Genomic DNA, 4,801 nt, shown 5'->3' on the forward strand with positions numbered 1-4,801 from the left:
ATATATATATATATATATATATATATATATATATATATATATGTCCTAAACATTGATAAAGTCTTTTTTCCTTGTGCTAAGGTAAATATAGATAGCTATTATTTAAATTATTTCTTGGAGAATAATTTAAGGAAAGCTGGTTTCATTTCATGCCACGGGCCTGTCTCACTAGTTAATATGTTCCTCTGTACGTAAGTTACATGAAAACAGAACCAAAACTTTAAGGGTATCTAACTGCAGAGTGACCATGATGTTCTCATTTGTATAATTTCATATTCTTGAAGATTTTATTTACAGAAGTAAATATGAAAGAGGTGGTATAAGATTGATATGAGGATGTTATGCTTTAAAATTTTTCCTTTTTTCATAAATAGAATATTTATTTTTAAGTCTTTGGCATAACATCATTCAAATGTTTCTTCATTTCTGTCCTATCTTACATATAATTTTGTGTCTTATTCAGTAAGTCATACCTTACTTCAGTATTTTTTTTAATCTTTTTGTTATTGGTATTTGAATAAAGGTATGAGATATTTATTACTTTCAATTATTCCTATGGTCCTTTGACTAAATGTTTGCAAGCTGTATTCAAGTCTAAGTCCTTGAATATTTGATACTTTTAAATGAGACTTAAAGAAGGTATTATATTTTCTATATTTTATTTATATCTTTGTATTTATTATATATAATTTATCTATATATTATAAATATATAATGTCTATAATTTTGTAATATATTTAATTATTTATACAAGATACATATACAATTTGGAAGAGGTGAGCCACAGGTATTTTTCAAGGATTTTTACAGTGACATCTTTACAAATTAATACATAAAAAGCAAAACTTCAGAGATTATAGAATGTGCCTGCTATCTAAACAAGCAGGAAAAATGTTTTTTAAAACTTTGGTTAGATTTTAATGGTTTCTATACCAAGAATTATGCTATTGCCCTCTTGGTTCCTTGAAGTTTGGAGTGAAAGAAGTAATTTCATGGTACTAGGTGTTAGAAGCTGCCAGATGTACCCACCATTCAGTCTTTCTTTTCTTGACTAAACTTCAGGCAAAGAGAATTATCCAAATTATATTCCCTAATCATTACTGGGAAAATTTCAGCCCAAGTATTAGACTTGTAGGTAAAATTGCAGGTGCAGGCATTCTTTGGGTGTTTTGTTCCCTTCTGTAGCCCATGATTATAGCTGGCCTTGGACTTTGCTCCCTCATATTAGAATAGGTTAAATTATGTTATCAAATAGCCTAACAATGGACTCATGGCCCTAGCATAATAGCAGTATAGCTCCTCACATGTCCTGAATGTAAATTGGATTTCCAACAGAAGTTTCCTTCTTAAAAACAAGATTTTACCTTGTCAGCCTTTTAAGTTTTCTTTAATTCGTACCTCATCTACTAATTTTAGGAGTTCATTTCAAATTGTTAGCTCTTATACCATCCCTATATCCTACTTTGGTAATATTCAGATATTTTTGCCTAAAAAACTTCAAAGGTATATTTTTTCCATAATTTTAGTATTTTTAGATAAATTCAGAACTTGGAATTTTACAGTATTAATCTTCTTAGCTTATAGTAAATGATTTTATTTTATCTAAAATTATTGTTTACAGACAACTAACTCAAGGATTAAAACAGAGCTATGCTCATCACCTTAGGCTGCATGCAAAGATCTCAGTTCAAAAGCACTCAAATTCCCTAATTCTGTATTAAGATTTTTATTTACATAACAAACTCAAGGGATACATGAAATCAAATTCAAGTGAATTACCAAACGAATGAACTTCATCATAATACAGTAATTATTAATCTGGTTAAATTATTCCATTAAAAATAGTTAAACAATAAAACCTGGTATGAAACTAGTCACCTAAAACAGAATCTACCTAAAATTCTCACACTGAAAACATCAGAGTATTCCATGACACTCTCAATATCTACACGGAGCACATGCTGGCAGAATCTCACACTGACAGAAATTTTATCTGAAACTGATTACTAATTTCATGACCAAACATTGGATGTAACTCTTTATTAGAAGCTGCATGCTCACAGGTATTGGAGTTTTTCTGAAATAAATCTTAATATACTTAAGTCTGATTTTATTCTAGTATTGATATTTCGACAAAAGATAAACAAAAAATATTTCTTTCCAAACACTGTTTCAGGACATATTAGTCATGCAGTTTATATACAAAAATTCAGATTTTACTATCGTTCTCCTGAAACATTATTTGTATTATTTCATGTTTCTTTGTATCAAATATTTCTGATGCTTCTTACGTGAAAGAGTCAATAAAACTTGGCACTACCAGCATTACCCTTGTTCCTAAATTATGTTTGCATTTCTCAAGTTCTAGGTTACTGCCTATTCTATCCAGTCATTCATTCACTTATTCATCCATGTTTTTAAACAAGTATTTTTTAAATATCTACCATGTATGAGATAAATGTTATAGGTGTGAAAAATCAGGAAGACTAAGCCACTAAGATGCTCAGAGGAGAAAGGGGAGAAAGACAAGTAAAAAGAAGAAAAAGATACATACGATACATGTTAAAATAAGCCTAAACATAAGAAACTATGAATTTCCTGGAGTAAATTACACTGGGCTAAGTCCTGTAGTATTAATAGGAGTTAGCCATGTGGAAAGCAAAGGGGTACTAGGGGAAAGTACCAGGAATTTAAAGGACTATCATGACCAAAGGTTTTGAAGTGCACAATTCAATACAGGAAGGTGAATGATGAGTGAGAAAAGTAGCACAGGAAGATAGGATAAGGGAAGTGATGAGCAAGGAGGCTGGAAAAATGCCGAGATAAGACCAAGAAGCATGTGCCCAAAGTCCAATGAGTCACCAAGAATTGCAAGAAGTGTCTTCATTAAATTTTTATTTTAGAAAATTATAAAAGTACAGAAGACAATCTGAAATATAACACTAGTAAATTGTGGATATAATTAGGAGGCTGTTTCAATCATCCAGAGCAAACATATTATGAGAAGCTGAACTAAGAGAGTGAAGTGGGAATAGGGACAAAAAACAGACTTTAGCAATATCACGGAGGTGATTTGTATTTGACTTGTAGCTCATTTAGAGATAAGTGATGGAGTAGAGTCACGGTTGGCTTTCAAGATTCTGCTTTTAACATTAAAAGCACATTAGACATATATGAAAAGGAGCAAATTTAGACAAGAAGAAAATCAGTGTGGTTTCTATGTGCAGTTTTGGGTGCCTCTCTTATTATGTTTAGAGAGTTGGACATGCTGATTTGAAGCTAAGAGAGAATTGGATTAGTGATACAGATTTGGGAGTAATTTGCCCAGAAATGGTAATTGCAGACTTGGGAACAGGTGACCAGGAAAGTTGAGATTCAAAAGTTGCCAGGGGGCTTCCCTGGTGGCGCAGTGGTTGAGAGTCCACCTGCCGATGCAGGGGACACGGGTTCGTGCGCCGGTCCGGGAGGATCCTGCGTGCCGCGGAGCGGCTGGGCCCGTGAGCCATGGCCGCTGAGCCTGCGCGTCCGGAGCCTGTGCTCCGCAATGGGAGAGGCCACAACAGTGAGAGGCCCAGTTTACTCAGGTAAGTACCATCCTCCTGCTTACAGCCACATTCCTCCATGAGGACGCCACCCCCAGGGTAGGACTGATTGACTTCCCTTGCTCTCTGCTAGTCCAGGAATGGGCATGTGATCTAATTCTGGCTAATGAGGCCTGAGAAAAGTGTGCTGGGCCCTTCCATAAAAAGTTCCCAGGAAAAAAAAAAAAAAAAAGTTGCCAGGTAGGTTTTTTGTCAGTAGAGTGTTTATTAAATATCTGCATTTAAGCATTCTTTTATGGGGCAGGCCCTCTCTAACGGTCCCAGTTCTCACCAGGCACTATCAAGGTAAACATAGTACAGCCTGCTCTACTCCCTTGTGTTAACCAGCTTGGCCCCTAAAGGCAATTGATTGCAAAACCCAAAGGAGATAACAGAAGAAAGGATTGATCTCCGAAAAATATCAACATTTCTGGACAGATGACGATAATCATGTGAATGATAGTGAAAGGGATCTACAGAGAAAGAAAAGAAGATTCAGAATAACCTTACTTGTATTGGTATTCTTCAACTGATTTCCTCCCCAATTGCTGTGTCTATTCTCATATATATTTAATTTACTAAATAAAGAAAATACCTCCTATTTTTCTCAATATTAGGGATATCCTCTCACATTTTTTTCACTAATGGTTCCAAGTTATTTAGGAAAATCATAGAATAAGATTTGAGATACCAAGATTTTAGTGTAGTGTTCTCCTTCATTTTGTTTGTTCCCCTCTTTCTTTTTTTATTTTGGAGAGTATCTATTATTAAGGTGCCTGACATATAGAAGTTTCTAAAAACATGTTTATTCTTTCCTTCACATAGCGTAATTTTTTTTTGCATAAAGTTGGGAATGCAAATGTGTTTAATACCACCGTCTACCTCATTAATGGCAAATTTTTATAAAACTGAAGGAAAATTAAAAGGAGAAAGGGCTGGAATAGAGAGATAATCATTGTTTATTTTTGAAAGGCAGTTTAAACTGAATTTTTTTACTAGAAAAAGGAAAAATTTGTGGAAGAATTTTAGTGAGGAAGAACTAGCCCCATCTGATATTAAAATGTATGGTGAAATAACAGAAACTACTTGGACTGGAGAGAGAACACACAAATTAACAGAATAAAATAAAAAGCTCAGAAATAAATCCATATATATATATATATATATATATATATATATATATATATATATATATACATACACACACACACACACACACA

This window comes from Lipotes vexillifer, unplaced genomic scaffold, assembly GCF_000442215.2.
Source record: "Lipotes vexillifer unplaced genomic scaffold, Lipotes_vexillifer_v1.1 scaffold26, whole genome shotgun sequence".
In the NCBI taxonomy this organism is placed as follows: Eukaryota; Metazoa; Chordata; class Mammalia; order Artiodactyla; family Lipotidae; genus Lipotes; species Lipotes vexillifer.